The sequence below is a fragment of the Bos indicus genome, chromosome 9 (genome assembly GCF_029378745.1).
Source record: "Bos indicus isolate NIAB-ARS_2022 breed Sahiwal x Tharparkar chromosome 9, NIAB-ARS_B.indTharparkar_mat_pri_1.0, whole genome shotgun sequence".
NCBI classification, from domain to species: domain Eukaryota; kingdom Metazoa; phylum Chordata; class Mammalia; order Artiodactyla; family Bovidae; genus Bos; species Bos indicus.
In genome coordinates, this window is record NC_091768.1 from 920,770 (window position 1) to 932,178 (window position 11,409).

The 11,409-nt window shown below is 39.7% G+C and overlaps 1 pseudogene; it reads right to left on the reverse strand.

The window, feature by feature from the left end:
- Positions 1–8,956: 8,956 nt before the first annotated feature.
- On the reverse strand, positions 8,957–10,678 carry LOC109563692 (ras-related protein Rab-18 pseudogene; annotated as a pseudogene).
- Between the last annotated feature and the right edge of the window lie 731 nt (positions 10,679–11,409).

Below are 11,409 nucleotides of genomic sequence, written 5' to 3' on the forward strand. Positions count from 1 at the left end.
TCAACTATTATCTCCTCAAGTATTTTCTCATGGTCTTTCTTTTTGTCTTCTTCTTCTGGGACTCCTATGATTTGAATGTTGGGGCTTTTAACATTGTCCCAGAGGTCTCTGAGTTTGTCCTCATTTCTTTTAATTTCTTTTTCTTTTTTTCTCTCTGATCCATTTATTTCTACCATTCTATCTTCTACCTCACTAATCCTATCTTCTGGCTTTGTTATATTTGTTCCCTCCAGAGTGTTTTTGATCTCATTTATTGCATTATTTCTGGTTTTAGAAAAGGCAGAGGAAACAGATTTCAAATTGCCAACATCTGCTGGATTATGGAAAAAGCAAGAGAGTTCCAGAAAAACATCTATTTCTGCTTTATTGACTATGCCAAAGTGTTTGACTGTGTGGATCACAATAAACTGTGGAAAATTCTGAAAGAGATGGGAATACCAGACCACCTGACCTGCCTCTTGAGAAACCTATATGCAGGTCAGGAAGCAGCAGTTAGAACTGGACATAGAACAACAGACTGGTTCCAAATAGGAAAAGGAGTATGTCAAGGCTGTATATTGTCACCCTGCTTATTTAACTTACATGCAGAGTACATCATGAGAAACGCTGGGCTGGAAGAAGCACAAGCTGGAATCAAGTTTGCTGGGAGAAATATCATAACCTCAGATATGCAGATGACACCACCCTTATGGCAGAAAGTGAAGAGGAACTCAAAAGCCTCTTGATGTAAGTGAAAGTGGAGAGTGAAAAAGTTGGCTTAATGCTCAACATTCAGAAAACAAAGATCATGGCATCTGGTCCCATCACTTCATGGGAAATAGATGGGGAAACAGTGGAAACAGTGTCAGACTTTATTTTTCTGGGCTCCAAAATCACTGCAGATGTTGATTGCAGCCATGAAATTAAAAGATGCTTACTCCTTGGAAGGAAAGTTATGACCATCCTCGATAGCATATTAAAAAGCAGAGACATTATTTTGCCAACAAAGGTCCATCTAGTCAAGGCTATGGCTTTTACAGTGGTCATGTATGGATGTTAGCGTTGGACTGTGAAGAAAGCTGAGCACTGAAGAATTGATGCACTTGAACTGTGGTATTGGAGAAGACTCTTGAGAGTCCCTTGGACTGCAAGGAGATCCAACCAGTCCATTCTAAAGGAGATCAGCCCTGGGTGTTCTTTGGAAGAAATGATGCTAAAGCTGAAACTCCAGTACTTTAGCCACCTCATGTGAAGATTTGACTCAGTGGAAAAGACTGTGATGCTGGGAGGGATTGGGAGAAGAAGGAAAAGGGGACAACAGAGGATGAGATGGCTAGATCGCATCACTGACTCGATGTACGTGTGTCTGATTGAACTCCGGGAGTTGGTCATGGACAGACAGGCCCGGCGTGCTGTAATTCATGGGGTCGCAAAGAGTCGGACGTGACTGAGCGACTGAACTGAACTGAACTGACTGATTACATTATTCATTATATATTGACTCTTGTTTATTTCTTCTAGATCCTTGTTAAACCTTTCTTACATCTTCTCAATCCTTGTCTCCAGGCTATTTATCTGTGATTCCATTCAAGATTTTGGATCATTTTCACTATCATTATTTGGAATTCTTTATCAGGTAGATTCCCTATCTCTTCCTCTTTTGTTTGGTTTGGTGGGCATTTATCCTGTTCCTTTACCTGCTGGGTGTTCCTCTCTCTCTTCATCTTGTTTATATTGCTGTGTTTGGGTTGGCTGTTCTGTATTCTGGCAGTTTGTGGAGTTCTCTTTATTGTGGAGTTTATTCACTGTGGGTGGGGTTGTACGAGTTGCTTGTCAACGTTTCCTGGTTAGGGAAGCTTGTGTCGGTGTTCTGGTGAGTAGAGCTGGATTTCTTCTCTCTGGAGTGCAATGAAGTGTCCAGTAATGAGTTATGAGATGTCAATGGGTTTGGAGTGACTTTGGGCAACCTGTATATTGAAGCTCAGGGCTGTGTTCCTGTGTTGCTGGAGAATTTTTGTGGTATATCTTGCTCTGGAATTTGTTGGCCTTTGGGTGGTGCTTGGTTTCAGTGTAGGTATGGAGGCGTTTGATGAGCTCCTGTCGATTACTGTTCCCTGGAGTCAGGAGTTCTCTGGTGTTCTCAGGATTTGGACTTAAGCCTCCTGTTTCTGGTTCTCAGTCTTATTTTTACAGTAGCCTCAAGACTTCTTCATCCATACAGCACTGTTGATAAAACATCTACGTTAAAGATGAAAAGTTTCTCCACAGTGGGGGACACCCAGGGAGGTTCACAGAGTTACATGGAGAAGAGAAGAGGGAGGAGGAAGATAGAGGTGACCCAAATGAGATGAGGTGGAATCAAAAGAGGAGGGAGCAAGCTAGCCAGTAATCACTTCCTTATGTGTGCTCCACAGTCTGGACCACTCAGAGATGTTCATGGAGTTACACAGAGAAGAGAAGAGGAAGGATGGAGACAGAGGTGGCCAGGAGGATAAAGAGGGGAATCAAAAGGAGGGAGACAGATCCAGCCAGTAATCAGTTCCCTAAGTGTTCTCCACCAACCAGAACACACAAAGAGAGATTCAGAGTTGGGTAGAGAAGAGAAGGGGGAAGGAGGAGATAGAGGCAACCTGGTGGAGAAAAAGGAGAGTCCTAAGTGGGGAGAGAATAGTCAAGCCAGTAATCTTGCTCCCAAGTAAAAATGGGTACTGAAGATTTGGTTCTTATAGGTACAATATTGATAACAAATACAAAAAAGCAAAGATTAAAAATCTAGACTAGAAGTTGGATTTTCAAAAATACAATGTTAAAAAAAGTCAGAAAAATTATTAAATATATATATATATATGAAGTTTGCTTTAAAAAATAGGGTCTCTTTTTTTTTTTTGCAAAGTAATAGTATTTTCAATAAAAATGAAAATTAAAGAAGTAGTAGAGGACTTAAAAATTAAAAAAACTTTAAATAAATAAATAATGATAGTGAAAATAGTAAAAATACATCTAGGACTTCTCTGGTGTTGTTGTGGGCAGTGTGGGGTCAGTTCAGTTTCAGATAGTTCCTTGATCTAGCTTATATTTCTCAAGATCTATAGGCCCCTTCCTATCTATTAAGTACTAACTACAGGGTTTTAATCTATTGCACCTGTCACGTCCAAGACGGTGCCCTCTGTTTTAGCTTCTTCTGTTTGCTGGTCTCTTCAGTGTCTAATTTCCACCCTGACACAAGGGGGCGGTGGTGGACACTTTTACAGGCTCACTTGTTCAGTCGTGCTGTGGGGAGGGAGGGATGTTGTGAACAGATAACACTGGTGTGTGCTCGCAGTGTCTCAATCATACTGGGTTTGCTCCTGCTCATGGCGTGTGTGCTTTCCCTGTCTACACTGCTTAGGCTCTAGGTTGCTCTGCTGGGAACTGTCTGAGGCTGGCCCTGGGTTGTGTGCACTTCCCAGATCTAAGCCTCTCAGGTTCAGGTACTTGGGTAGTCCTCAGAGGTGTAGACTTGATTGGGCCTGTGTTTTGTGCCCTTTTCTGGTCCAAGCAGCTCAAGTGATCAGGTATTTGGTGAGCGCGGTCGCTGCGACTTGTCGCCTCCCCTGTCCCTGCCACTCGGTTTTCTGGATGTACAACCGGTGCACCTTCTCAGGCGGTTGTTGACCATCTACAATCCCAAGAAGTCTTAGTTAGCAAGGAAACCTGCTTGCAGTTTGGTAGATAATACCTCTTTGGGGCCGCAATTGCCCCCTTCCGGCCTGTCACTGGAGGGAGATGATCTGCACCCAGCTAGCTCTGCTCAGTCCTTTGTTCTGTGAGCGGGTCTGGCAGTGTCTTAGGTTAGGGCTTTTCACATAGTAGCTATCCCACAGTCGGGTTTGCTAGCCCAAGTTAGTTTGCTCAGATTGCCCTCAGGGCATTCAGGCCTGGTCCTTACTCTAAGCAATGCAGCCCGCGCCTCCCTGCCGAGCCCCCGCTTGCTAGTGGCAGATGCAGGCATCTGTGCTGCTTCTCTGCTGGGGGAGTTACCCTTGTGCACATAATCTGTGGGGTTTAATTATTTATTTTTCCTCCTGGTTATGTTGCCCTCTGTGGTTCCAAGGCTCACCACAGACCCGGCAGTGAGAGTGTTTCCTGGTGCTTGGAAACTTCTCTCTTTTTAAGACTCTCTTCCCAGGATGGAGCTCCACTCCTACCTCCTTTGTCTCTCTTTTTGTCTTTTATATTTTTTTCTACCTCCTTTTGAAGACAATGGGCTGCTTTTCGGTGTGCCTTATGTCCTCTGCCAGCATTCAGAAGTTGTTTTGTGCAATTTACTCAGCGTTCACATGTTCTTTTGATGAATTTGTAGAGGAGAAAGTGGTCTCCCTGTTCTATTCCTCCACCATCTTAGGACCGCCTCCCGGTGTAAACTTTCCATTCAGTAAAAACTGAATTAAAATTGTCTATGCAATTTAAAATAGCATTTGAATAGACATATTTAAATACCTTTTTCTCAGAATTTATAAATCTTGAATTCAATTCTGCATTTATTTCATTTCAAGTTAATCCTGCCCTACCCCCTTCCACAGCACAAATATGTAAAATATTAGTTTTCAGTACAGAAAAGCTCTTTCTACTACTCATATAATAAGGTGGAATTTTTGGTATTTATATTAAAGTGTAAAATGGGTTCAGAAAATCTTCATTTATCTTCAGTGTTTTAAGTCTAATGCAAGTAAAACAGAAACCAAAAAAGGCATGTCAAAGGACAAAGATTTGTTTGCTCTTTCAATTAGATGTAGTAAGCTATTATTCTCTTTAGGAGGTTGCTTATTCTACAGAATTTTAAAAGACAAGACACAATTTATCTTAGTCCTAGGTCAGCATTTTCCTGAAACTGACTTAGCCTTTCACACAAGAAAGAAGAGACACACTAGAAATTTTAATTGAAAATCTCTGTATTAAGCTCTAATATCTAAAATCAAGTTGTTGTTGTTTTTTTTTTTAAATAAAATGAAACTAGCTAAACAGTAAGCTGTTTAGGAGTCTTTATTCTCAAAAATATTATTACTGACTAACTCAATTCCTTCCGGATAACCATGATAGTGTGATCACTCACCTAGAGCCACACATCCTGGAATGTGAAGTTAAGTGGGCCTTAGGAAGAATCACTACAAGCAAAGCTAGTAAAGGTGATGGAATTCCAGTTGAGATATTTAAAACCCTAAAAGATGATGTTTTTAAAGTGATGCACTCAATATTCCAGCAAATTTGGAAAACTCAGCAGTGGCCACAGGATTGGAAAAGGTCAGTTTTCATTCCAATTCCAAAGAAAGGCAATGACAAAGAATCTTCAAACTACTACACAATTGCACTCATCTCACATACTAGCAAAGTAATGGTCAAAATTCTCCAAGTCAGGCTTCAGCAGTATGTGGACCAAAAACTTCCAGATGTTCAAGCTGGGTTTCGAAAAGGCAGGAGAACCAGAGATCGAATTGCCAACATCCGTTGGATTATCGAAAAATCAAGAGAGTTCCAAAAAAACATCTGTTTCTGCTTTATTGACTATCCCAAAGCATTTGACTGTGTGGATCACAATAAACTGTGGAATATTCTGAAAGAGATGGGAATACCAGACCACTTTACCTGCCTCTTGAAAAATCTGTATGCAGGTCAAGAAGCAACAGTTAGAACTGTACATGGAACAACAGACTGGTTCCAAATAGGAAAAGGAGTACGTCAAGGCTGTATATTGTCACCCTGCTTATTTAACTTATAAGCAGAGTACATCATGAGAAATTCTGGGCTGGATGAAGCACAAGCTGGAATCAAAATTTCCAGGAGAAATATCAATAACCTTAGATATGCAGATGACACCACCCTTATGGCAGAAAGAGAAGAATTAAAGAGCCTCTTCATTAGGGTGAAAGAAGAGAGTGAAAAAGTTGGCTTAAAACTCAACATTCAGAAAACTAAGATCATGGCATCTGGTCCCATCACTTCATGGCAAATAGATGGAGAAACAGTGGCTGACTTTACTTTTTTTTTGGCTCCAAAATCACTGCAGCTGTTGCCTCCAACCATGAAATTAAAATACACTTTCTCCTTGGACGAAACACTATGACCAATCTGGACAGCATATTATAAAACAGAGATAATACTTTGCCATCAAAGGTCTATCTAGTCAAAGCTATGGTTTTTCCAGTAGTTATGTATGGATGTGAGAATTGGACTATAAAGAGAGCTGAAGAATTGATGCTTTTGAACTGTGGTGTTGGAGAAGACTCTTGAGAGTCCCTTGGATTGCAAGGAGATCCAACAAGTCCATCCTAAAGGAAATCAGTCCAGAGTATTCCTTGGAAAGACAGATGTTGAAGCTGAAACTCCAGTACTTTGGCCATCTGATGCAAAGAACTGATTTATTGGAAAAGACCTTGATGCTGGGAAAGATTGAAGGTGGTATGAGAAGGAGAGGACAGAGGATGAGATAGTTGGATGGCATCATCGAGTTGATGGACATGATTTCTGTCAGTTGGTAATGGACAGGGAAGCCTGGTGTGCTGCAGCCCTTGGGGTTGCAAAGAGTCAGAGACAACTGAGCAACTGAACTGAACTGAACAATTCCTTTAGGAAACCTCTAACTATGAAGGTGTATCATAATATGTAAAACAGACTACTTAAGGGATATTTGATTACAAAGGGTGCCACTCAAATCTCCAATAAATAGGTTCATACAAATACTTTTCAGGGATATCCCATCTGCCAAAAGCAAGGCTGTCACACTGTGCTTGGTTTTGCTCTGAAGTTCCTTGAAGACACTCCATAAGCCTCCTAGAGGTGCAAAAAGGCAGATCTTTCATCCACCAGCTGCTCCAGCCTAAGCCAGTTTGCTTTCATTTTGAATCATTCATTTGCTCACTCAGTCAACCAACATTTACCAACTTTTCTATGACAGACACTGCCTCTCACTGTGGTGAAATTGTATTGAATATATAACCTGAATGGGGAGGCAGGAATTAAGAAGTTAAATCTAAAATTACAAATAATGTTAAGTGTAAGAAAGATGATCACAGATGTTTTGGAAGAGGACAATAGATGCTCCTTTTAAGATGAATGACAAAAGGGAATTTTTGGTATAATTAATGAGCAATTAAACAAAAACCTAAAAAATAACTAATGGGCCTAGGTGAAGAGTGGGGAGCATTTCAAAAAGTTAACAACATATATAAAGACCAGGATATGAGCAGAACCTGACATATCCCAGAACTCCACAGCAGCCATTTTTGCCTTAAGTTGGGTGAAGGGAAAGAGTTTGAAGAACCAAGCAGAGGCTAGATCCTGCAAGAATGTCTGTAATTTTATGTCAAAGTATATCCAACATTTGACTTCAACATGATTAGTGTGACTTTTTTCCTCATCAGTTGAGCAAGGTGGTACTCTGTAGAAAAGTCCTACTATCCATTATAACACAGTGTTCATCTTTCTTTCTTCAACAAATTCCTTCAGCTATTAATGTCACAACCCTCCCCAGCTTTTAAAGCAATGGCATCCTAGTATATATGGGAAAAAATTCAACTTTTAAAAAAAGTCCAGAGCCCAAAGGGCTGGGCACCCTCTGGCTCTTGCTTCCCACTGTGCTTCTGCTTCAGCCATCCTGGAGGTGCCATGTCAAGTCCCCTTAGCCCGCCAACCAGAGAGTTTCCCAGGGCAGTTCCCTGGGAGTCCAGGCTCACTGCACTCTGCCAATTTCCTAGCACAAGAGTGCAAATTATTTTTGCCTTGGTCTTAGGATTTTACACAGGCTCTTTCTTCCCCTGGGCAGACATAGCCTGAAAGAGCAGTGTTAATGCTCCTGGGACAACCTTCAAACAATGGTAGTTGGAAACGAGTGGAAAAATGCTTCTTCCTTTCACCCTTTAGCTGCCCATTTCTTGGAGACTTTCTGTAATTCTCAGGAGGTCCCAGTAGAACTGAGCCTTTGTCACCCAGAGCAGAGGTGCAATGACTTTCTCTTCCTTTGACTGTGCCTTGATCTGTCTCCTGGTCCCCTGTCCTTCACTAGCTCCTTGTCATCACCTCTAAGAAGTTGCTTACACCTACGCTTGTGATACAACCTCTGCTTTTGGGGGGAACCCATACTGTGGTCCTGACCTTTGCAAGCATCCTGTGTTTATTTTTCAGTGAAGCCCATTGTGTTCTGCCTGGAACTCTCCTCTTTGGATATCTTTACAAGGCTGGTGCCATGTCGTTATTAAATTGCAGCTGAAATGTTACATTCTGAGAGGGGTCTTTAATCTCATGTTACACCCATACTGCTCATCTCTGTTCATTACATTATTCTTTTTTTTTTTTTTTTAGGGAAAGCAGGCTAGATTTATTAAAAAACTATAAAAGGTTACAATATAAATCAAACAAAATTAGTTGTTAAAAGTTAAGTGACTCATATGTATCCAAATTCTGACCAAATAAAGACAATCCAATGCATAGGAAGAATATTCTATGGCTCAAGGAGCAAACAGCAATAAATAGAAATGTCAATACAGAAACCACATATACAAATCTACAGTTTTAATGTAACAACAAATCATAAGTACATGTGTTAGCTATCTTTCTCTAACATTAAAGTAGTAGTATATGTTTCATTTTCTGTAAAAACATATATAATGCATAAAACCTTTAATCCCATGTAATATAGTCTAAGAAGTGTGAATCATGCAGTATGTTAAGGTTTTCTTATGTGAAGATATACATTTCAGTCTATTATCACAAGCATTGTAAAGGTGACCCACAAAAATGTTTATCGTTTGCAACTGTATATAGAGAACAAACCGCCCAGAAATTAGTATTTCTTATTAATCTTACTGAGTGGTATTAAAGTGGCCTGCCTGAAAGGGCAAATCACTTATCTGCAAGCTTAAAATAGCAGAGATCAATGTATATTAAATAATACATGAGTGAAAAAAATATACAATGTACAATAGCAGGAGGTTACAAAACTGAATACTGTGTAAAAGATTTATTAGTCTGTACAAGTTTGTACCAAGATTTTCACTGCAACAGTATTTTTCCATACACATCGAAATCTGGAAGCAATATGCCTTTTTCAAATTATAGTTTAGTGTTTTTTCCCCCAACCCTCAAAACACAGAAATATGTTTTTGAATATCAACTAGTCATTTATGGAAGTCATAAGATACAGATATTCATTAACATTACACAAGCTATAATTGAAGTACCGGAACAAACACCACCACCATTTGTGGGAAAATGTGTTGGTTTTAAAGGTGATAAGTGCTACATGAGTTACACAAACATACTACTCCTGTCCTTCTGAAACCAAAATGGGGGAATCTTATTGCAATTCTGTCAAATACCACACAACCCAAAACGCTGCACAGAGGCTCATGAAGCCAGGTACACATCACAGAATTAAAACTCCAGCTAAGCAATGAGCTGCTCCTCAAGTCAAGGAAGACCAAACTCCTTTAACATATTAATGCTACTTCTGAAGTATCATCAGAACAAACGGGGATTTAATTATAAATTGGCCTCGACCACATCCTGCAAAGAGGATTTTGCTTAGTACTAAAGAGAATCCGTCAGCGAACATCCTAGGAAAGCTGTGGAATCATGCTCTTTGTTATTCCTGAAGGGAAATCTGCCAGGTTTGATGACATCTGTTTATCTCCCAGTGGTCCTGGGAGTTCTACGATACCAATTAATTCAGTAATTGATAAGTATTTAAGCGAAAAAGAGACCAAAACTAGACCTTGTATCAACATATACTAGAGAGGTGGATTTTTAAAAAATCACATGATGAATGTAAATCATAAAATCAAATGTACTTATAAAGGTACACCTATTTTATGTTACATAAAAAACTGCAGATTGCAAACTGTGCATGCTTACGTTTTACCTGGAAAAGTCAATGAGTGGGCTTTCTCATAAATATTTACTGCCATGATACAAAACAAATATGTGCAAACTGCAAGGTCCCTAAAATAGCAGTTAAGAGAGTTTATATACAGAAAGATGACATTATCTGATCAAATACGCAAGAGATGGCGTTTCCCAGAGTTTATAACACAGAACAGTAACCACCACATGCTCCGCCTCCTTGGCCTTCTTCCCTGTGTGTCAGCTTGACTCCTTTATTCTGGTTCTCACTTTTCCACAGTCCAGGGGTCTGAATGATCTTTTCAACAAGTTCCTCAAAAGCACACTGTACACCATCACAGGTTTTTGCACTTTCCTCTATAAATAACATGGAATGCTTTCCTGCAAATTTCAGGCCTTCATTTCCATCAACTTCACGATTTTCCTTATCAATTTTGTTTCCAACTAGCATGTTTACTATGTCATTTCTCGTGCAGTATGTTTCCAACTCATTTAACCAATTATCCAGTTTAACAAAGGTGTCTCTTCTTGTGACATCATAAACTAATATAACACCCTGTGCACCTCTATAGTAGCTGGGAGTTAATGTTCTGAACCTTTCTTGACCAGCAGTATCCCATATTGCAAGTTTTGCCTTATTTCCATCCACTGAAATTGTTTTCACCTTAAAATCAACACCTATTGTTGCTGCAAGTTCTGGATCAAAAGTATCATCTGTGAACCTCAAGAGCAGGCTGGACTTGCCCACACTGCTCTCGCCGATGATGAGGATCCTCAGGGTGGTCAGCACGTCCTCGTCCATCCTGACCCTGCTCCGCACCGCGAGCAGCCGCTACATTATTCTTAATATGCTTATTACAAGTGACCAGTTTTTAAATGCTTCTGTTTATTTTCTTATTAACTTAGTTGATTACTTACTTTCTACCACCTAGCATGCAAGTTCCAGGTGAGCAGAAGCCTACTACACTATGAAGTTGTGCTCCCAGAGCTTAGAAAAATGGCTGTCACGTAGTGGTTACCCAATAAATGGGTGTTGAAGGACTTTAAAAATGAAATTCTGTTCGTTTTAAAGGTGAAACAAAATATACAAGGTAATATTGCTCTAAGAACACATATAGCTAAAACTCTTATATGTTTCCACTGCTTAATATATACATATTTATAGTGATTACCTTGTGAGAGAGGAGCACATGTGCATTTCCGGTGCAGGGAATGCTGATTACTTTGATCTGCGCTATGAATACTTGAGTATGTACACTGATACATATGTGAAAATTCATTGAGATGTATGTGCTTTACTGTAAATTATCTTTAAATATAGACTTTAAAAGTTTTGACCTGGTTTGGTCATTGGTGAAAAAAATATAAATGAGTTCCACATTATTAAGACTATAAAGGCTTATTTTGTCTCAATATATTTTCAGATAGTCCATCAAATACTAATTTTTGAAATATCAGTAATCAAAGAATACTTTGGGTACATTTTTACATTTGTTTTCAAAATTACTTTCTTAACACAGCAAAAGATCAATCTTTGCCAATTAAATTCCTGCAGAG